At 47.2% G+C, this 24,318-nt stretch overlaps 1 protein-coding gene across 4 annotated transcripts in view; it reads left to right on the forward strand.

Moving 5' to 3' along the window:
* Positions 1 to 7,092: 7,092 nt before the first annotated feature.
* BCLAF3 (BCLAF1 and THRAP3 family member 3) overlaps positions 7,093 to 24,318 on the forward strand; it is a 138,744-nt gene continuing 121,518 nt past the window's right edge. Inside the window, exon 1 of one of the 4 annotated variants that reach the window (XM_077294638.1) lies at positions 7,093 to 7,392. The gene's annotated coding sequence lies outside the window, so the exon portion shown is untranslated. The remainder of the gene's footprint in view (positions 7,393 to 24,318) is intronic. The other 3 variants (XM_077294637.1, XM_077294635.1, XM_077294636.1) reach the window with 3 other exon arrangements.

Genomic DNA, 24,318 nt, shown 5'->3' on the forward strand with positions numbered 1-24,318 from the left:
TGAGCACATCGCCTTGTACCGATCGTCTCAGGGAAGCATGCAGGGAGCCCCCTCCGTGCGCGATGCTTCCCTGTACCGCCGGAACACCGCGATCATGTTTGATCGCGGTTTGCCGGGGGTTAATGTGCCGGGAGAGGTCCGTGACCGCTCCTGGCACATAGTGCCGGATGTCAGCTGCGATAGTCAGCTGACACCCGGCCGCGATTGGCCGCGCTCCCCCGTGAGCGTGGCCGATCGCATATGACGTACTATCCCGTCACTGGGAATTAAGTCCCAGGTCACCTTGACGGGATAGTACGGATTAAGGGGTTAAAATATGAAATGTTGGCCTACTGAAATGTATGTTCAGTAAATGCACTCAATACTTGGTCGGGGCTCCATTCGCATCAATTACTGCATGAATGCAGCGTGACATGAAGGCGATCAGCCTGTGGCACTGCTGAGGTGTTAGGCTACTTTCACACTAGCGTCATGCACTGCACGTCGCTATGCGTCGTTTTGTAGAAAAAACGCATCCTGCAAAAGTGCTTGCAGGATGCGTTTTTTCTCCATAGACTAGCATTAGCGATGCAGTGCGACACAGTGCCACACGTCGCAACCGTCTTGTGACGGTAGCGTCGTGTTGCGTCGGACCGTCGCCACCAAAAAACGTTGCATGTAACATTTTTTGGTGCGTCGTGCCCGTCTTTTCCGACCGCGCATGCGCGGCCAGAACTCCGTCCCCGCCTCCCCGCACCTCACAATGGGGCAGCGGATGCGTTGAAAAACAGCATCCGCTGCCCCGTTGTGCGGCGCTTTCACTGCTAGCGTCGGTACATCGCAACGACGCAATTCGTTGTGCGTCGTACGACGCTAGTGTGAAAGTAGCCTTATGGATTGCTTTGATAGCAGCCTTCAGCTCGTCTGCATTGTTGGGTCTGATGTCTCTCATCTTCCTCTTGACAATACCCTATAGATTCTCTATGGGGTTAAGGTCAGACGAGTTTGCTGGCCAATCAAGCACAGTGATACCGTTGTTTTTAAACCAGGTATTGGTACTCTTGACAATACCGGTTATGGTCAGACGAGTTTGCTTGCCAATCAAGCACAGTGATTCTGTTGTTTTTAAAAGAGGTGTTTTTTTGATGATATTCTAATTTTGTGAGAAGCACCTGCATGTAAGCACCATGTGACGCACATTACACAAGTCTGGAATGGTGGCTCGAAAAAAGGTAAAGAAGTCTCGACTTCAATATCATTATAAGGTGTTGACTCGAGTTTGCAAACAAGTACAAAAAGTGGACAGTAGAGGATTGGAAGCGAGTAATCTGGAGCGATGAGACAAAAGTCAAGAGACTAGGCCCTTCTGGGTGTAAATGGGTCTGGAAGAAACAAGGGAAAAAGGGTCTAACGGATCGAGAAATTGAAGGAATTGTCAAGTTTGGTGGAGGAAGCCTGATGACATGGGGTTGTTTCAGAGCCAAAGGCGTTGGATACTTGACCAGAATTGATGGTAGTCTAAATGCTGAGCTATATGTGAGTATCCTACAAGACGAGTTACTTCGTACACTGGATAGAACTATAGGTATGAAAAAGATGACGTATTGTTCCAGCAGTACCACGACCTGAATCATACGTCGAGATTGGCGAAGAAATGGTTCCATGACAATGAAGTAGAGGTGCTGGATTGGTCCAAACAGTCTCCAGACCTCATCCCAATTGAACACTTGTAGAGAAAAAGCTGTATACATACCAAAGTAAGTCGACCAGTATGCACCAACTTTGGGAACATTTAGTAGAGACCTGGGATCAGATTTTGGTTGTGACATGCTTGAATCTGCTTGTGAGCATGCCCAGAAGGATTCAGACAGGGTTATTATTTATTTTATTTATTATGCTTTGCTTATATAGCGCTATAATATTCCGCAGTGCTTTACAGTCATTATCATCACTGTCCTCAATGGGGCTCACAATCTACTCTCCCTATCAGTATGTCTTTAGAGCGTGAGAGGAAACCGCAGAAAACCCACGCAAACATGTGGAGAACATACAAACTCCTTGCAGATGTTGTCCTTCGTGAGATTTGAACCCAGTACCCCAGCCCTTCAAAGCTGCAGTGATGCCCGGAAACCAAAGGTGGATTTAAAAAATAATACAAATGAAAATTTAGACTTTTAGGACCAAACAGTAACAATGCAGTGACATGATAAGAATCTGCCTAACTAATCATATGATACATAATTGCAAGTCATATTTGTGTATGAGCTAGCCAAGATGATTGTCTATAAAATGATCATAGTTTTATGTTTGAAGCAGTAGTGTATGGTGAGATATGGAGCCTGAAAGTCAAAAGGTCAAAACATTGCTACCCTTTTGCGAAAGGGGCCCCGACCAATTAAAAGTGCATTTACTGAACATACATTTCAGTAGGCCAACATTTCAGATTTTAACCCCTTTCTGACCTCGGACGGGATAGTACGTCCGAGGTCAGAAGCCCCGGGACATGTCAGCTGTTTTTAACTAGTTAAATGCTGCTGTCAAACGCAGACAGCTGCATTTAACTACCGCTTCCGGCTGGGCGGCCGGAAATGATCCCATCGCCGACCCCTGTCACATGATCGGAGGTCGGCGATGCTTCTAAATAGTAACCATAGAGGTCCTTGAGACCTCTATGGTTACTGATCCCCGGCAGCTGTGAGCGCCACCCTGTGGTCGGCGCTCATAGCACACCTGCATTTCTGCTACATAGCAGCGAACATCAGATCGCTGCTATGTAGCAGAGCCGATCGCGTTGTGCCTGCTTCGAAGCATGGCAAAAGTAAAAAAAAAAAAGTTAAAAAAATGTGAAAAAAATAAAAAAATATATAAAAGTTTAAATCACCCCCCTTTCGCCCCAATCAAAATAAATCAATAAAAAAAAAATCAAACCTACACATATTTGGTATCGACGTGTTCAGAATCGCCCGATCTATCAATAAAAAAAGCATTAACCTGATCACTAAACGGCGTAGCGATAAAAAAATTCGAAACGCCAGAATTACGTTTTTTTGGTCGCCGCAACATTGCATTAAAATGCAATAAGGGGCGATCAAAAGAACGTATCTGCACCAAAATGCTATCATTAAAAACGCCAGCTCAGCACACAAAAAAATAAGCCCTCAACCGACCCCAGATCATGAAAAATGGAGACGCTACGAGTATCGGAAAATGGCGCAATTTTTTTTTCACCACTTAGATAAAAAATAACCTAGTCATGTTAGGTGTCTATGAACTCGTACTGACCTGGAGAATCATAATGGCAGGTCAGTTTTAGCATTTAGTGAACCTAGCAAAAAAGCCAAGCAAAAAACAAGTGTGGGATTGCACTTTTTTTGCAATTTCACCGCACTTGGAATTTTTTTCCCGTTTTCTAGTACACGACATGGTAAAACCATTGATGTCGTTCAAAAGTACAACTCATCCCGCAAAAAATAAGCCCTCACATGGCCAAATTGACGGAAAAATAAAAAAGTTATGGCTCTGGGAATGAGGGGAGCGAAAAACGAACACGGAAAAACGGAAAATCCCAAGGTCATGAAGGGGCTAAAATCATTTTTAAAGCTGGTGTTATAAAGTATTCTAATTTACTGAGATAATGACTTTTGGGTTTTCATTGGCTGTAAGCCATAATCATCAACATTAAAGAAGTTGTCCACTACTATAACTTTTTTTTTTTTATAAATCTTGCTATTATGTGCCATTGAAAACATCTACTGTGTTTATTTTAGCAATATTACCTTTTATCATGCTGTAGCAGCACATCTTTAGTGCTGGATCCAGCTCTCATGGGGTTAATCGACAACTTCCTTTCTCCTGAGTTATTGTGCTCTAAGGCTAGTTTCACACTAGCGTTTGCATGAGCTGCGGACTTCCTCCGTGAAGCCCCGCCCTCAGCCGCACCTCCGCCTCTAGCTCCGCCTACTTCTGCATGCGGCTGGCTTGCGGTCTGTGTACCTATCTTTAACATTAGGTACGCAGGTCATGCCGCAGTATGCTGATGCTTCCGCATGCGTCGTTTTGACGATGCGGCGACCAGCGTAAACGCAGCTTGTAGCAATTAAATTTTTTTGCCGCATCGTCAAAACCACGCATGTGGAAGCATCAGCATACTGCGGCATGACCTGCGTACCTAATGTTAAAGATAGGTACACAGACCGCAAGCCGGCCGCATGCAGAAGTAGGCGGAGCTAGAGGCGGAGGTGCGGCCGAGGGCGGGGCTTCACGGAGGAAGTCCGCAGCCCTCCGCAGCTCATGCAAACGCTAGTGTGAAACTAGCCTAATACTACAAGTTCCATGATGCATTGCACTCGCCTGTAACTCTGCACCTGGCACACCCACTCCAAAACACACCCAACCCCTCCCTCCTCTCCCCCCTCTATCTTCAAAAAGATTTGTGATGTCATTTCTGTCCAACCTCCTCTTTTACATTTGTCCAACCCACACTCCATTACGGACGGACGGACGAATTGATGGATGGACGGACGGATGGATGGATAGACAGATAATAGATAAGATAGATAGATAACAAATAGATAGATAGATGAATACATACAGATATATCTATATATCTATGTCTATTTCCATGGATATGTCCATATCCATGTTTCTAAACCCTTTCACCCCTGGAGCTTTTTTGTTTTCGTTTATCGCTCCCCTTCTTTCCAGAGCCATCATTTTTCCATCAATATGGCCATGTGATCTTTTGCGTGACAAGTTCTACTTTTGAACGACACCATTGGTTTTACCATGTCGTGTAACAGAAAATGTGAAAAAAATTCAAAGTGCGATGAAATTGCAAAAAAAGTGCAATCCCACACTAGTTTTTTGCTTGGCTTTTTTGCTAGGTTCACTAAATGCTAAGGCTGTGTGCACACGTTGCGGATTTGATTGCAGATCCGCAGGGTTTTTTGCCGCACAGAATTGCATCAAATCCGCAGTGTAGTGCACAAGCAATGTAAGTCTATGGGTGCCGCAGACTTGTTGTGCACATGTTGCGGAAAAAGCCGCACCGAAACGCAGCTTTTTTTTTCTCGCAGCATGTCACTTCTTTTGTGCGGAACTGCAGCGTTTCTGTACCTTTAGACTTTCATTGAGTCGGGCACATCCGCAGCAAAACCGCAGATGTAAAAAAGATCTGCATTTTAGATGGGGATGAGAAATGCTGCAGTTCGGGAGGAGGGAAGTGTGTGGGCGGTGACTGTGTGCGTGTATGTGTGTGCTGGGTCTGCGGGCTGTTCGGATGTCTGCGGGCTGTTCGGATGTCTGCGGGCTGTTCGGATGTCTGCGGGCTGTTCGGATGTCTGCGGCGTAACAACTGCGGTCGCAGGGGTCGCAGCTGCGACCGGGCCCGCAGTGCTAGGGGCCCGCCCAGTCCAGAAAACAAGTAGCACTCACCTGGAAACTCAGCAGACAAGTCACGCACCCTGCTGTCCACGCCCACAACGACCAGCTTCCCCAGACTTCCAGCAGTGTGAGGCGAGTCGCGTGTGTATGGGGTGTATGGAGCGGAGCTGTGTGTGTGAGGTGTACGGAGCAGATACGCGGGTGTAAGGAGCGGAGCCACGTGTGTACAAGGTGTACGGAGCAGAGCCGTGTGTGTACGGGGTTCATGGAGCGAAGCCGCGTGTGTACGGGCTGTAAATTTCGGGAGTCGGGAAGAATGGTACACGGCTGTGGGCAGAGCCCAGCATGTGCACTGTGGGGGAGTATTGGGTGTACTCGCCAGCATCAGAATGTGCAGTGCGTATGCTCCAGAGCCAACCAATACATCCCCACACTGCACAGGTCCGGAAATGACGCACTGCAGCATCATACCAGGAAGAAACAGCACACAGATTTCAAATGCCGGGAGTGCGCTTGGAATTAGAGCGAGGAAGGACATGAACGCCCAGAGTCTGCACTTCCGAAGACATCGCCCTAATTAGTATAGGGACATGTTAGTTATAAATTCATTTTTCTCAGCGATTACAGGGCAGTATTAGGTCAGACTATACAACAAAGCAACAAAACTATAGTGTGCGAAATTAATAGGGAAAATGAATTTCGGTGGGAAATATTTTGGCGCAGGGGGGGGCCCCATTTGAAAGTCCGCATCCGGGCCCCTCACTTTGTAGTTACGCCACTGTGTGCGGGGCTGTTCGTGTGTGTGCGGGACTGTTCGTGTGTGTGCGGGACTGTTCGTGTGTGTGCGGGGCTGTTTGGGTGTGTGCGGGACTGTTCGGGTGTGTGCGGGGCGTCTTTTGCAGTGCAGTTCAATGCAGTGATGCAGTTCAATTTTCATAGTTCATGTTTGCATGCTATGGCGCCAGTGTGCTGCCCTTTTTATTTGAGTGTATACGAGTTGGTGACTCTAGGTTCATCACCTGTTCACACTTAGGGTACTGTCACACAGTGCAATTTTGATCGCTACAATGGCACGATTCGTGACGTTCTAGCGATATCGTTACGATATCGTTGTGTCTGACACGCTCCTGCGATCCGGATCCCCGCTGAGAATCGTACGTCGTAGCAGATCGTTTGAAACTTTCTTTCGTCGTCTAGTGTCCCGCTGTGGCGGCATGATTGCATCGTGTGACACAGGTTGTATACGATGTGCGCACAGTAACCAACGGCTTCTACATCGCAAATACGTCATGAAATTATCGCTCCAGCGCAGTGTATTGCAACGTGTGACCGCAGTATACGACGCTGGAGCGACACGAATCGTGCCGTCGTAGCGATCAAAATTGCACTGTGTGACAGTACCCTAAGTCTATGTTTGGACGTGACGGTCAGTTTTCTGAAAATTGTATTTATCTTGCGGAGACGCTCCGTAAGCTAATTAACCCAGTCTATGAATACGATGCGGTGATTCCGCAGGTGCTCAGTGAACACATCCGGAATCACCGTGTGTACAACGGGGCGGCGCTTTGAGCGGAGCGGGGTATCCGCTGCGTCCAAAGCGCAGAGATTCCGCCCTGTGGACACATACCCTAATACATGGCCTAGACAGTCCACAGACAATGATTACATGTGGGAATGTGACTAGTATGAACCACAGAGCTGCCATAAAGCATGAGGGACAGCCTACCACACGCTCCCATGACACACTATACAGCGGAGCTGCAGGCATGGTTAGCAGTCTGTGCTCGGACACTCTGTGCAGAGGGCTGCAGGCAGCACATGTGAGCACACTGACACTGCGCGGCATGCACGGTGCCCGCCAGGCTGCAGCGTGTGAGGATGAGTGCGGGGCTGAGCTCAGCTTCCACTTCCGGGGGAGGACACAGCAGCCGGAGCCGTAGTACTGGCAGTAGCAGCAGCAGCGGCGGATCGCATGGGGTGAAGGAGCCCGCGTCCTGTCTGTGCAGCCCGGGCCGCGCTGCAGCCGCTCCGGTAAGGCTCCTGCTCACACGTGGGGCGGGGGGTGTACGGGCGCCATCACTGTGTGGTAATAGGGGACTTCTGTGCAGGCTCCCCTCCCCCGGGCGCCCATGTCACATGCGGCCACATTCCGTGCAGGTCCCGCTGCAGCAGATGTCGGCGCCTGCAATGGTGGCAGCAGCAGGACGTGCGGAGCTGCTTGTGCGCCCGGTGCCTGCAGGCCCCCTGCTCCCGCCGCTGTCCCGTCCTTTGTGGTTCCCTCCTCCGCTGGGGCCAGCTTCTCACCCCTCGTAGGCTCATGCCGGGGAGGCCATTCTTTTTGGAATAATACAGTAGAATGCAGTGTCCTGTGGTGACAACTACTCCTCTCAGCATGTGTGGGGCGTGCTGGGAGTAGTAGTGCATTAGACATGATTGAAGACCACTGCAGTGCTGAGTAATGGTGAGGATTTGGGGGTCAGTTGTGATTCATTGCTTTGCAGGAAAAGCACATACCGTATTTGGAGCGCAGGTAAATGGCGTGTAGCATTGTCCTTGTTCCTGCTGACATCTCACCGATGTTTATTCTCTGTCGCCCTCTTATGTCTGCGTGACTGGACGCAAATAGTCCTTCTGATTAACGGGGAAGGCAGTCCTTCTGACTAAGGCTACTTTCACACTAGCGTCGTGCACTGCACGTCGCTATGCATCGTTTTGCAGAAAAACCGCATCCTGCAAAAGTGCTTGCAGGATGCGTTTTTTCTCCATAGACTTTTATTAGCGACGCATTGCCACACGTTGCATCCGGCGTGCAACGGTTGCGTCGGACCGTCGCCACCAAAAAAACGTTGCTTGTAATGTTTTTTGGTGCGTCGTCTGCAGCATTTCCAACCGCACATGCGCGGCCGGAACTCTGCCCCCGCCTCCCCGCACCTCACAATGGGGCAGTGGATGCGTTGGAAAACGGCATTCGCTGCCCCCGTTGTGTGGCGCATTCACCGCTAGCGTTGGTGCGCCGCAATGACGCATAGCGACGTGCAGTGCACGACGCTAGTGTGAAAGTAGCCTAACGGGGAAGGCAGTCCTTCTGATTTATATTCCCGGGATCCAATCTGACTTCGTCCAGTCTCCCACAATAAGTGGCTGTCATTGAGACATTTTCCATTGGTTTGACTCATCCTTCACCTATGGTGTTCCCGTCTGATCTGGTATCAGAACTCTGCGTCAAAGGGCTCTCCTCCACCAATCAGTGCTCTGCTGAGGCTCCGTCATGTATGTTTTCTCATCCAAGAAAATTGGGTCAATTATGCAAATCACAACCTGATCAGAGTGTGCTCCGATTCTCTCAAATGAGAAGATGGAGACAGAAATGTCTCCATCTTCTCCATTGTGTCAGTTCATAGAAATCAGACCGCACTCAGATGTCGTGTCTGATGTTTTTCACGGACTCATTGACCTGCATGGCCGAATGTAATCTGAAGATCTGTCCGAACCCAATTTTTTATTTTTTTTCTCTGAATCGGCTCTGGCCAAGAAAATAATTATAATCAGACATATGTACTGCCCCATGCAGGGGCGGACACAGACAGCTTGGGGCCCCTGTGCAGGAAATGTGTCTGGGCCCCCCTCCTTTTAAGGCGACATCTACTATATAATTGTCTAAGGGTCACTTCCGTCTGTCTGTCCTTCTGTCTGTCACGGATATTCATTGGTCGCGGCCTGTCAGTCATGGAAATCCAAGTCGCTGATTGGTCGTGGCAAAACAGCCTCGGCCAATCAGCAATGGGCACAGTCCGGAAGAATATGGCCGCTCCTTCCTCCCCGCAGTCAGTGCCCACTCCGTACACCCCTCCGGTCACAGCGCCTGCTCCGTACACGCCTCCGGTCACAGTGCCTGCTCCGTACTCCCCTCCGGTCACAGCGCCCGCTCCGTACTCCCCTCCGGTCACAGCGCCCGCTCCGTACTCCCCTCCGGTCACAGCGCCCGCTCCGTACTCCCCTCCGGTCACAGCGCCCGCTCCGTACTCCCCTCCGGTCAGCGCTCACACAGGGTTAATGGCAGCATTGACCGCGGTGTAACGCACTCGGTTAACGCTGCTATTAACCCTGTGTGACCAACTTTTTACTCTTGATGCTGCCTATGCAGCATGAATAGTAAAAATATGTGATGTTAAAAATAATAAAAAAATAGTTACATACTCACCCTCCGGTGGGCCCCCCGGATCGAAGCGGCCGGTTACCCATGCTCCTCGCGACGCCCCGGTGACCGCTGCATGCAGTGCGGTCTCGCGAGATGATGACGTGCGGTCTCGCGAGACCGCTACGTCATCATCTCGCGAGACCGCAATGCAATCTTCAGACCGGAGCGCGCGAGGCGCATCGGTAACCGGAGGCTCCAGAAGGTGAGTATGTAACTATTTTTTATTTTAATTTTTATTTTTTTTAACAGGGATATGGTGCATACTACGTGACTGGCCAATATACTACGTGACTGGGCAGTATACTACGTGGCTCTGTGCTGTATACTACGTGGGCTGGTCAATGTACAGCGTGGGCTGGTCAATGTACAGCGTGGGCTGGTCAATGTACAGCGTGGGCTGGTCAATGTACAGCGTGGGCTGGTCAATGTACAGCGTGGGCTGGTCAATGTACAGCGTGGGCTGGTCAATGTACAGCGTGGGCTGGTCAATGTACAGCGTGGGCTGGTCAATGTACAGCGTGGGCTGGTCAATGTACAGCGTGGGCTGTGCTATACACTACGCATACATATTCTAGAATACCCGATGCTTTAGAATCGGGCCACCATCTAGTGTGTGTGTGTGTGTGTGTGTGTATATATATATATATATATATATATATATATATATATATATATATATATATATATATATATATATATATATATATATATATATTATATACACCGTCTATATTACACACACACTAAGGGACTGTGTTAAACATAATAATCAATAATAACCTCTTCCTCCACCTCCCTGTTCCTAAATCCATTATAAATCCCCTTTCCTCCCATCCCAATCCCCCACAGCCCTCATTGTACTCCTCCCCCTCCCCCACCCCCATGATTGCCCTCTTCACCACCTCCATCATTTCCTCCTCCCTCACCTCCCCTATCATTGCCCTTCCACCCCATCACCCCCATTATTGCCCTCTCCTCCACCTACACATGCACAGACACACAGCACCATTCACCTCTCTGCATACACGCGCACACACATCACCTCTGCGCACAGTATCCTGAAGCCCCACCATCGCCGGCAGCGTCCTGTCTTGCACATCCGCGGCACTGAATGATGATGTAATTCAGCCGCTGCTGTGTGAGACAGGAAGCAGGACGGATCCATTCCCTGCAGCTCCACTCCCATTTTCTCCTGCAGACAGCGGAGCTGCAGGGATTGCTCCCTGCCCGCCGCACATGAGGGCAATCTAGCCAGGGGCCCCACAGGGCCGGATAAACTGGCCAGATTGCTCTCAATATTAGCCGCCCTGCAGGCAGGGCTGGCTTTAGGCAAAGTTTAAAATGGGGCCCCAAATGCTAACATATAGCACATCACACAGAAGCATTTCGGTTGTATTTATATGCGCTGAGTTCAGGCCGCTAAATGAGTGTGATAGATAATATTGAAGTCGTTCAACGCTTGTTTCCCGGCCTCTTTACACCAACTGAAAAAGAATGATAGGGACAGAATGATCACTAATAGATCACCATGCAGTATCATGTTATCAGCATCACATCTACAGTTTACACCAACAATTTGCTGCTGAGAACAATGATTTCTGTTCCGGCATAAACAATCCAATCACTTGATGACTATGCAGCATTTTGCTTGTTTAGTATAATACACCCCATAGTCCTCCATGTGTTATAATGTGCACTACAGTCCTCCATATTGAAAAAAATGCACACCCCATATTCCTCCATATAATATAATGTGCCCCATAGTCCTCCATATAGTGTAATACACTCCCCATAGTTCTCCAAATAGTATAATACACTCCTCATAGTGCTCCATATAGTATAATGCACCGCCATAGTCATCCATGTAGTACAATGCACCCCATAGTTCTCCATATAGTATAATGTATTCCCCATAGTCCTCTATACAGTATAATGCAGCCCATATATAGTATAATGCAGCCACCCCATAGAGCATAATGTAACCCCCCATAGAATATAATATACCCCCATACTATATAGCACAGCCCACGTAGTAGTATGTAGCACAGCCCACGTAGTAGTATGTAGCACAGCCCACGTAGTAGTATGTAGCACAGTCTTCATCTTCCCCCCGAGAATGGCCCCAAAGTCCAGTAATCACTGTTATAGTAAAAAAAAAAAAACACTCCTCACCTCTCCTCGTGCCCGCGCTGCTCCCAGCTCCTGTCTCGGCGGCTGCCGCTGGACTACCTGGCACACAGTGAGTGCGCGATGACGCCATCGCGCACCCGCAGTGTCAGGCAGAGCGGGGAATGATGGGAGAGGGAGCGTCAGCTGACGCTCTCTCCTCCCTCGTTGCTTTGAACTGTACCGGCAGACGCCGGTATAGTTCAATGCGGTGGGGCAGTCGGCGCTGGCCGCAGGCGGGCCCCCCTACCTTACAGGGGCTCCATAGCGGCTGCGTGATGTGCCGCTAGCTGGGGGCCCCTGGGGGTGCGGGGGCCTTAGACAGCTGCCTGCCCCTAACGCCGACCCTGCCCGCTCCTATGAACCTGCTGTTGTATCGGGCACATGCGCATATAAGCTCACACTGGCCCAGTGACTCTGTCCCCGACTTATCGTTTGCCCCCGACTTATGGTTTGCAGTTTTTTCAAGTCGCTTTTCTTTTTTTGTCTTCTGATGTTGCCGTTTTTTTGCACCAAATTCTTCAAAATACAGCACGCCGTTCGCAAACTTTCTGTATAGGCAAAAATCTTTTTTTTTTTAGTACAGAAAGTCGCACATTTCACAATGTTACACAAAAAAATGCAATGCAAAAATGTTCTGGCATACCTAAAATTACTACCGGGGGAAGACAGGAGGACATTTTTTGTGTTTCTGAAAAGTCACAAATGATCAATCATGCGAAAATATCTGGAAACCCAACCTGGCAAAGTGAAAAAAAAAAAAAAAAAAAAAGTAAAACTGATGAACAAAAAAAAATTGACTTAAGAGAATGTGCAAATAAAAAGATAAATGTGGCGCAAAACAAGACAAAAAAAATTCTGAAATTAGTGGATTAGTGTGTGTGTTCAGCCCATACACCAAACTCTAGAGATGTTCACACCACCCTTCCTTGTAGTTTGTGCTTTAGTTTACACCCCCTTCCTCGCAGTTTGTGCTTTAGTTTACATCCCCTTCCTCGCAGTTTGTGCTTTAGTTTACATCCCCTTCCTCGTAGTTTGTGCTTTAGTTTACATCCCCTTTCTCGTAGTTTGTGCTTTAGTTTACACCCCCTTCCTCGCAGTTCGTGCTTTAGTTTGCATCCCCTTTCTCGTAGTTTGTGCTTTAGTTTACACCCTCTTCCTCGTAGTTTGTGCTTTAGTTTACACCCCCTTCCTCGTAGTTTGTGCTTTAGTTTACACCCCCTTCTTCGTAGTTTGTATTTTGCACGCTCCACGGCTTTTCTCATAATTTGCTCACCAGGCGTGTATGTAGTAAGCAATGTAGTAAGCAGTGAGCTGGGGAGAAGAATGGGCACATGACCGCAGCCAGGGACAAGGATCTAGGAGCTAGAAAGGATTGTGGAAATGGATGTTCGTCTAATTTCCATTTCATAAATGCAGATTATCTTATTCCCTATTGGGATTGGACCTGTGACCCACATTAGAGAGCTGCTGCTGATGGGGATAGTTCTTGACCATTAAATTAGGTTACTTGCGTTTTTTCATTGTATTTTTGATCCTGCGTTTTTTGCCTTTTTGGTATGTTATGTAGTGATGAGCGAGTATACTCGTTACTCGGGTTTCTCTAAGCGTGCTCTGGTGGTCTCTGAGTACTTCTTTGTGCTCAGAGATTTAGTTTCTGTCCATGCAGCTGCATGATTTGCGGCTGCTAGACAGCTTGAATACATGTGGGGATTGCCTGTCTGTTAGGGAATCTCCACATGTATTCAAGCTGTCTAGTAGCCACAAAGTATGCAGCTGCATGGACAGGAACTAAATCTCTGAGCACAACGAAATACTCAGAGACCACCAGAGCACGCTTAGAGAAACCCGCGTAACGAGTACACTCGCTTATCACTAATGTTATGCATTAAATAAAGCTGCTTTGTTTTTGATGCTTCCTGGTTTTTGGCTTTGACAAAACCTTGATATACCATTTTTTGCAGATTATAAAACACACCGGATTATAATACGCACCCCAAATTTTGAGGAGAAAAATAGGATTTTTTTTTAAATATAAAATGGTGGTGCTTCTTGCAATCCATGTGTCTTATTGCTTACCGGGGGTGGTGGCTGCGGTAAAGCGGGGTCCTAGGGTCTCATCCCTGAGATCTTGGTGCGGTGATCTCCATCTGTGGGCAGTAGCACGGTGGCGCAGTGGATAGCACAGCAGCCTTGCAGCGCTGGAGTCCTGGGTTCAAATCCCACCACGGACAACATCTGCAAAGAGGTTGTATATTCTCCCCGTGTTTGCGTGAGTGTCCTCCGGGTACTCCGGTTTCCTCCCACATTCCAAAGACATAGTGATAGGGAATTTAGATTGTGAGCCCCATCGGGGACAGCGATGATAATGTATGTAAAGTTCTGTGGAATATGTTAGCGCTATATAAAAAAAAAAAGATCTGAGCATGTGCCGCCCCCGGCAGCCATTTTCCCCGAGTCCACCGCATAGGAAACCATGTAACTGTGGGGCTCTGGGCTTTCATAAAATGTTGGCAGAGTCCCCGCAGAAGAGTCCCCGCAGCACAGAACACCAGCAGCAGTGCACATCCAAACACCCCCTCATCCCAGCCTGCAGCAATGCCTCCTCCAGCAGCGACCCTGGAACCCTGCTCCACTGCGGCTGGTAAGGTAAATCCGCATTATAAGACGCACCCCAATTTTCCCAAAATCTGGAGGAAAAAAGTGCATCTTATAATCCGAAAAGTACGGTACTTATGTGCAGATTACATGTGTTTTGGGTGTTTTTCCACCACAAAATACACTAAAAATGCATGTGTGTTTTTTTTTTAACCTGTGAATTTTCTGCATTTAAAGGGAACCTGTCACCTCAAATTGGCGGGATATTAAAATGATTTGTTACCGGTCCGATGGGCGGCGTATCTTCTTAATTTCTCCACCCCGTCCGTCCCTGTTTTCCGCAATATTTTAGGGAATAAGAGTATGTGTGTTCCAGAGTTGGCGCGTGCGCCATGCAGTCTTCGGTGGCGCACGCCCAGTATGCTTTGCCCTACTGCGGGCAAAGCCGAAAAGCATTACTGTGCTTGCGCCCGCGCACTATGTACTGGAAGTATTTCACTGTGTTCCAGGACATAGTGCGCATAGTGCTTAAGTCTCATGCACATGTCGCTTATTTGTGACTTGCAGATTTGGTGCAGATTTAAATTTGCAGCATGTCAATTCTTTCAGCGTTTTTGCTGCACATTTTACCCATACTCATGAGTGAGCTAAAATCTGAACCAAAATCTCAGCGTTTTTCCTGGCAAGAGAAGCAAAAATTTCTGCACCAAATACTTAATGTTTGCACATACCCTACAAATCAGCGTGTAATAAGAGTCACACTTATTGTGAGCGAGCTTATAGTATTAAGTTACAATCACAGTTATTCCAACTAGTCTCAACCACGCTGGTTTGGCAGGGAGAACAGATCCTATCCATATGAAGTGGAATGCTACAGAAACCACAATGTGCAGTCTTATACTAGAAGTTTACCTGAAGGTTTACCTTCTGATTTAGGCTACTCTGCCACGAAACAGCTCTAACTTCAATTATGTCACCTGTAATGGCAGCAGTAGAGCACAATGCCACTAAATTTCTGCCATCAAAATAATGTAAACCTTGTAGACCTCACGTTGTCATTGGGCTCCATCGGGCAACATATGAATCTGTTATATGATGTGTCCTCCATCATGGATTTGGTTATTACTGGAAACTTTGATGCATCTGGGCACCAATCCTACTAATTTAGGGACATGTTAAGGTATAGATAATAGAAAGGTTTCTTTACTTGTTTCATACTATTCATCATTTGTGATCCTTGGAGATTAAACCAAACAATCTTGTAAATCCGTTGGAACGCTGCATGTCTGCCTGGCTGCTGGCGTTGCAGTACTGTGCCGTACTTTGGTACATTAGGAAGAAATAATTTCCTAAATCCTGTAACACTGAGGAGGCGCAGATTGTTCTGCCCTCCTCAGGGTGGGTTTACGCTAGCCGATGATGACTGTTAAACAACCGATTAGTAGTCATATATTAGGCAGTTTAGGCAGACAGACTACACTTTCATTGTGCACAGACTGTGTGGCTATGGTTGTGTATAACATACTCGTAGTAATTTTCCCATGTTGCAGTCTGGTACCTTCATCAGCATGGGACAAATGAAACGAACAGATAGGGTTGGGCACTCAGATTCATTTACACTGAAAGATTAACGTGCATGAGTGTTCTCAAGATAATCTTTGAGTGTAAACAGACTGCTGATCATCTGATGAACAAGCGAAACGCTCATTCACCCGTGTGAGGCTGCGACCGGTGTTCTATGCGAGGGTCGCTATGTGTCCCCCAGGATGTGCAAAGAAGCATATGGAAGCTGCAGGAGATGAGTGCATTGCAGTCACAGGCTTAGCTGTGATTGCAATGAAAAATAAAAGTGAGTGTTGGTCTTGGGCAAGTTTTGTGTCCAGGGCAGATATAAGAAAACCTGCTCTGGGCTTTTATTTTTTAAACCGACTACAGTATGGTAGTGGGGCGGTCCGTTTCCTCCCCGACCCTGGGTTTTCCATGTGGCCGACGGCCACTGGTTCTTTTGTGAAAACCCCTGCATCAGTGGGTTGGGTGTGTCAGTTTTGGTCTTGCAAGCAGGCGGAGGAGAAGGCTCTGCAGAGCATGACCTGTGTGAGGCAAACAGGGCCGAGCGGAGCCAAAAGGCCAGGCACCCTCAGCATACACGGTGGTGCAGTCGCCCACGGCAACCGGTCCCGGATTGTCTTTGTTTTCCCGGCTGTGATGCGGAGGATCCAATTTACTATCTGTTTGTGAGTATGCTGTTAATTAAAGAGACTTTATTTTGAACTTTTCCTCGGTCACTGCCTCATCACTGCACAGTGTGGACACCGCTGCACTACACCCGGTAAAATGATGTTTTGTGCAGTGCAAAAGATTCATCATTGCCCTGTGTAACCAGGACTCTCACTGCATATGTACACTCAGCGGTCTATTATATTGCTCAGATGGCTTCGTTTACTGCTGCATGTTTGTGTAAACAGGCCACCAATGTTTACCACTCAATGATCATTTACTGCCTTTGGAAAAAATCAGTAGTTTGTCCTGACCTGAATACACAGTATGCCACAAACTAAGGTTGTACACGTGACCAAATTCGCATTTGTTTCCAAGATGTGTACAGGGATCTATAATTTTCATGGGTGTAGGGATTACCTAATTTGGATTACCGTACTTTCTTCAAATGATTTAGTTATTTGTTTTGGTTTTTTTTTTTTTTTCATAGAGGTAACAATGCATTACATAATGTGTCTTCATAAATCACAGGGTCACTTCAGTTATGCCTCTTCACTTAAAAGCTTTCTTAATCTGTAAATTGTGGGAATCGCTTTGATTTCTTAAAGTTACAGATAATTATTTTTAGTTCTTAGGTGAAGTTAGTACAATGGTCACTTGGCAAGTTCTTTAGAAGGTGGGATCATTGCGCACAGCCGCTCTTTATGATGCACGGACGCCCTGCTTTGTTAACGTAGTGAACGATAAAATCTAATGAGAATGTTAATTGGTTTGTTCAGAATTACGTCTGAGGACTGTACTTGGCTAGCCTTGGCAGTGTTACAGACTGAATGGTGCTGGGGCACGCGCATACTCAACCTACTGCTGCATTCAACTTCTTCTGGTGGTGGCCTTGCACACAGTAGACAGCCAGGGTAGCTCTCCCCCATACTGGGGATATGTGGATGACACAGTACTGACATCTATCTATCCGTTATCACTTGTCCAGTGGACTGGCCCTTTAAAAACAAAATTCTCGAAAACTGCATCTTGTTACAATATGAAATGCACAAGAAAACTTTCACATGTGATGTTATTTGTTTTTGTACTTTTCTCCATTGAAGTACACAACAAGATGGGAACGGCAATCTGGGTTTATTTAACATGGTTGTGCAGGTTTGGCACAAAAGTTTTCAGGCACTCCATGGGACTGCAGACTTGCGAATCTTCACAGAGCACACATTGCATGCTTTCAGAATTATCCAGCAGCGGTAACCAGCGGTCGTGTGAACCCAGATAAGCAATATGCGTACTCCCGCCACATTCCAACTAGAAGTTTGTGGCCTCGCTCAATGCAAGTGTATTGAGTGAGGCCGCGCATGTCTAGTTGGAATGTGGCCGGAAGAATACATGTTGCATACTTGAAATCACATGACCGTCTGGTATTTCCACTGGCACTGGAGAATCCTGGCCACACAATGTATACACTGAGTAATCACAAGTTTACAGTCATATAGTGACAAACTTGGGTAATCCCTTTAAGATAACTAACATTGTGACATTATTGAGGTTTTTATTAAATTCCCATCAATTCAGTGCACAGAAGTGACAAACAACATTAATGACACTTGTGTGTAGAAAACATCTGACCTGATATTTGCCAGCTGTAAAACATCTTTCAGTGATCACTTTCTTTTCTTCTTTGTTTGTCTGCAGCCTTTATTTCACTTGTGCACGTGGCTCTGCTGACAAGACTCTCCATAGTGTATGGTGGATAATGCTCCTGGTAAATGTAGCTCAGTAGCCTAAAGCATTCTTACATTTTTTGGCATCTTTTTAGTTGGATTATTTAGCAGAAATTATTTCTCAGGCTGAGTGCATCATATAAAGTAAGAATGGAAAATGTCTGCCCCACCCCCATTATTGCACATTTTTCCACACTATTATGAAATGTCTAGTTTTCGAAAAATATTTTTCACTTACAGTACGTGTTCTAGTTCTATCCAGAAAATATTTAGTAAGTCACGTGGCCTGAGTGTGAGAAGCCCTGACACTGGACACGTGGACTTCAATAAGTTACTGGATAGTTTGGTCTTTTCCACTTTATCACACTAGTCAAGTTATCAGTATACCACAGTCCCAATGTTTCTCAGACCTCTAATGCTAATACTTTTTTTTTTTTTTACATAAAAATTTGGAGAGAAAAAACCTTATTAACCCCTTTCTGAACTCGGACGGGATAGTACGTCCGAGGTCAGATCCCCTGCTTTGATGTGGGCTCCGGCGCTGACTCCGCAGAAAAGCCGGGACATGTCAGCTGTTTTGAACAGCTGACATGTGCGTGTAATAGCGGCAAGTGGAATCGCGATCTGCCCACGCCTATTAACTAGTTAAATGCCGCTGTCAAACGCTGACAGCGGCATTTAACTGCCGCGCGGCCGGAAGTGCGCTCATCGCCGATCCCCCCCATCACATGATCGTGGGTCAGCGATGCGTCAGGATAGTGACCATAGAGGTCCTTGAGACCACTATGGTTACTGATGCCGGCCTGCTGTGAGCGCCACCCTGTGGTCAGCGCTCATAGCAAGCCTGTAATTAAGCTACATAGGAGTGATATGATGATCGCTGCTATGTAGCAGAGCCGATCGAGTGGTGCTAGCTTCTAGCCTCCCATGGAGGCCATTGAAGCACGGCAACAAAAAAAAAAAAAGTTTAAAAAATATATGTAATAAATAAATAAAAAATATAAAAGTTTTTAAATCACCCCCCTTTCACCCCATTCAAAACAAAACAATAAAAATAAAATTAAATATAAACATATTTGGTGTCGCTAAGTTCAAAATCGCCCAATCTATCAATAAAAAAAAGGATTAATCTGATCGCTAAACGGCGTAGCGAGAAAAAAAATTGAAACGCCAAAATTGTTTTTTTGGTCGCTGCGACATTGCATTAAAATGCAATAACGGGCGATCAAAAGAATATATCTGCACCAAAATGGTATCATTAAAAACGCCAGCTCGGCACGCAAAAAATAAGCCCTTACCCAACCCAAGATCTCGAAAAATGGAGACGCTACGGGTATCGGAATATGGCACAATTTTTTGCAAAGTTTGGATTTTTCTTTCACCACAAAAATAACCTAGACATGTTTGGTGTCTATGAACTCGTATTGACCTGGAGAATCATAATGGCAGGTCAGTTTTAGCATTTAGTGAACCTAGCAAAAAAGCCAAACAAAAAACACACATGGGATTGCACTTTTTTTGCAATTTCACCGCACTTGGAATTTTTCTCCCATTTTCTAGTACACGTCATGGTAAAACCAATGATGTTCAAAAGTACAACTCGTCCCGCAACAAATAAGCCCTCACATGGCTGGAAAAATAAAAAAGTTATGGCTCTGGGAAGGAGGGGAGTGAAAAACGAACACGGAAAATCCCAAGGTCATGAAGGGGTTAAACATTTGCTAATCAGTTCAATATATATTATAAATTTCTGATATTGGGAGGCTATGTAAGGAATATAAGGAAATATTTGTGTTGAGAAAATGTTTGGGTCCCCTCTTATTCAGTAAGCTATAGTGCTTACCAAATAAGCTGCATAGGGAACCCGGATACATTCGCTATAGCTTACCGAGTAAGGCCGGTTTCACACGTCAGTGGCTCCGGTACGTGAGGTGACAGTTTCCTCACGTACCGGAGCCACTGACACACGTAGACCCATGAAAATCAATGCATCTGTGCAGATGTCATTGATTTTTTGCGGACCGTGTCTCCGTGTGCCAAACACGGAGACATGTCAGTGTTCGTGGGAGCGCACGTATTACACGGACACATTAAAGTCAATGGGTACGTGTAAAACACGGACCACACACGGACCTTCTCCGTGTGCAGTCCGTGTGGCGTGCAGGAGACAGCGCTAGAGTAAGCGCTGTCCCCCCCACATGGTGCTGAAGCCGCGATTCATATCTTCTGTGCAGCAGCGTTTGCTGCATAGAAGATATGAATAATAGTGTTTAAAAGAAAGATCTATCTGTCCGCCGCCCTCCCCCCTCCTGTGCGCCCCCCCCCCCCCCCCCCCCGCTGTTCTGAAAATACTCACCCGCCTCCCTCGTTGGCTGTCGATGCTTCCTGGTCTGGCCGCCCCTTCTACTGTATGCGGTCACGTGGGGCCGCAGATTAGAGTCATGAATATGTGGCTCCACCTCCCATAGGGGTGGAGCCGCCTATTCATGACTGTAAATGAGTGGCCCCACGTGACCGCATACAGGAGAAGATGGGGCCAGACCAGGAAGCAGCGACAGCCAACGAGGGAGCGGGTGAGTATTTTCAGAACAGCGGGGGGGCGCACAGGGGGTGGGAGGGCGGCGGACAGATAGATCTTTATTTTAAACACTATTATTCATATCTTCTATGCAGCAAACGCTGCTGCACAGAAGATATGGATCGCGGCTTCAGCACGATGCAGTGTACCACACGCGTGGGTACCACACGCTCCGTGTGGTACCCACTCGGCACACGGGCGGCACACGTGTGCCGCACGTATGGCCTACGTGAGCTCACGGGCACGGATAACTCCGGTACCGATTTTTTCCGGTACCGGAATTATCTGGACGTGTGGGACAGCCCTAAGAGGGGACCTGAACAAATTTGCTCAACTTTAGACTTAACCATATACCATCAGTCAGAAGACCATTGGACATGTAGCAGCTGTAATTGAATGCATTCACATTGTTGTGTGAACACAACCATTCCAAGTTAGCATATCCTTTACCAACATTTTTATTTGTACCTGAATCAAACCCTATTTGCCCTTTTTTTTTTTTGTGCTCATAGCGCCTTCAGGCTATGTGCACACGATGCAGATTTAGTGCAGTTCTGCAGCTTTTTTTTCTGCTGCAGAAACTCTGCAGATCTGCACTGTGATTAAGGCCCCATACACACGTTCAGGAATTGATGCAGAAAATTCCTGTGAAAATCCTGACATTTCTGCCGGATTTCCGCATGAAAACCGCATGCGTTTCTTAGCGCGTTTTTTGCGCGTTTTTGATGCGTTTTGACGCGGTTTTTCCCAAACATTTCCCAATGCATTAGACAGTGGGAAAACCGCGAAAAAACCGCAAAATTAATGAGCATGTCCGTTTTTTTACCGCAATGCGTTTTTCATGCGGAAAAACGCACATCATGTGCACAGAAATTGCGGATTTCATTAAAAATGATAGGATGCTTAATGTATGCAGATTATTTGCGGTTTTATAGCGTTTTTCTAGCGCAAAAACGCTAAAAAACCGCAAATAATCTGCACTGTGTGAACATAGCCTTACAGTACAATGTAAATCAATGTGAAAAAAAAAAAAGCTGTGCACATGGTGCAGAAAAATCCGTGCAGAAACGCTGCAGATTTCAAAGAAGTGCATGTCACTTCTTTTGTGCGTTTCTGCAGCGTTTCTGCACCCCACCATTAATAGAAATCCGCAGTGGTAAAATCTGCACAAAAACTGCACACACAAAAATTCTGCACCAATTCTGCATCGTGTGCACACAGCCTCATTGTCTTGCTGCATAGCAGAGCTGACTTGATCTCCTCAGACCCAGAAGTTCATGATCCTTCCCTACACCCAGCCATCATATGATTTCTGTGTCCAGAAGATGAAGCATGGTCAATGCTTCCTAATCTGGTGCTCGTTCAGCATTTTGTATACAGTGATCAAGTAGGTAAACATGGTAATAAACTTCTTTTTGGGGAGTCTGGCTGTAGCTGACACCCAGTTCCCCAGCCTCGCATCTGCATGATCTTGTGCAAGCTACTTTGCACTGACATTTTAGAATGTCATTGCAGAGTAAACTGTGGACTGTCCAAAGTTTGTTTAAAAGTCACCAGAGCAACAGGGAATTAGTAGGTGACTAGATCATGAACCTCTCCACCAATGTAGGCCATGCTGCAAATCGTTAGGAATAAAGGGACTGTCAGCACAGAATGACTGTTCAAACCCAGTACGGTTGCTTGTTGCAGCATTGGTACCTTTCCTCCCTAGTTTTTTCCCTTTATCTCTAGCCCACCACCCTCTTCTTAGAGTGACAGCTTTCTTTTTTTAGAGCCAAAGATTGGTTGCGATGGATGGAAAACAATTTAGTGGGAAGGTACACTTACGGTAAATGTTTGGCACCGCACTTGTTCACTGAGTGTCAGTACTTGATTTCAACAGTTATTCATATGACCACAAAGTAGTTCTGACGAATAGCATTCAGTGCATTGAAAGTGGTTATGTAATTAAATGCTTGTTAGTAATGACAGAGTACCAATAATGGTTTGGCAAGTAACAAAAAAAAGCATTTTGACAGTTTTTTCCCTTCCCCCATGACGGCACACCTGAGAGAGGGGATCCGCCCAGTCAGGACAGGAACCCTACTGAAAATAAAAGGGCGGTACCTCTCCCTCGCTTCAGTTGGGTTTCCTGTCCTGACAGGGACCCTTGTGCTGAACACGGCGGTTCGACTTACCCAGGTCCCGTCCCGGCGTGGAAGAACAGGCAGCGCCTGTGCGTCGGAGGTTCGGGTCCTGGAGGCGCCGTCCGCAGGTCCCCCCGGGTCACTGCGTCCGTGCGGGCGTTGTGCAGCATGGTTGGAGGACCGGGTTCCTTCCATGGCTGCCACGCCGCCCACCCCTCTCTGCCGGCGCGGCGGCCGCTTCCGGGTCGCTCTTCTGACGTCGCACGTCAGGCCCGCTGTGAATGGGCGTGCCCGTGTGACGTCGGAGGCAGGCGCCGGATCCAAGATGGCGGCGCCCATGAAGAAAACGCCGGCCGGTGAATGAAGACTCCGGCGGCATGGCAGAGAGGGGGAGGGATCACTATTGGGCACCGGAGAGGCGGGGAGTGCAGTGGTCGCCCCATAAAAGGGTGCTGGACCACAGAAGACGCGCTCATGTCCAAAAACTTCGCCATGGAGGTAGGACAACAAGAGCAGCTGCAGCAGTCTTCTTCACAGCAGCAGCAGCCGGAGCTCTCACCAGATGCCTTGCCGAGCCACCAACATACCAGGAGCAGCCGCTCAAGTGGTAAAAACAGTGGTCGTTCCGTCCGGCAAGATTCGTCAACGTCCAGGAGGGACGCTTCACGTGCATCTGTCCAGCCTCAAAAATCGGTACCCTTGATTGTCGGCGGTGGTGAGTGATCTACGTGAATGTATCCCTTATGGTAACAGGGTCCATTTTTCTGTTTTGATCACTAGGGGCCAGGAAAGCTACCGGTAAAACAAAGAACCGAGAGTGTGCCCTTTGTAAAAACCCGCTCGCAGTGCAGTATCGGAAGGATCTCTGTGCTGACTGCATAAATAAGACTATTCAAGAAGAAACCCCTAATTTCACCACTAGCCTTAAAGCCATAATACAGGCTGAAATAAAAGACTCCTTAAAATTGGCCCTTAGCGAACCAAGAGGGGGAAGCCGTAGGGCGTCTACAGAGTCGGATACCTCTCAGAGACAAGGGAGTCATAAAACATCCCGATCTCCCTCTACTTCCCCAGCCTCGGTCCATTCTTCAGATTCCTCCTCGGACAGTGATTCAGGAGGTCGTCCGTGCCTTCCCACGGAGGACGTGGACAAATTAGTCAAAGCAGTTAGGTCTGCAATGGGCCTTAAAGAGGAGAAGACACCTAGGTCACTAGAGGATGTCATGTTTGGTGGCTTAGAAGAGAGGAGGAAACGCACGTTTCCAGTTAATGCAAAAATAAAAGCATTAATTGAGAAAGAGTGGAAAAGACCTGAAAAAATGGGTTCTTTGCCCTCTTCATCCAAAAGGA

Source organism: Ranitomeya variabilis, chromosome 3, assembly GCF_051348905.1.
Source record: "Ranitomeya variabilis isolate aRanVar5 chromosome 3, aRanVar5.hap1, whole genome shotgun sequence".
Lineage (NCBI taxonomy): Eukaryota > Metazoa > Chordata > Amphibia > Anura > Dendrobatidae > Ranitomeya > Ranitomeya variabilis.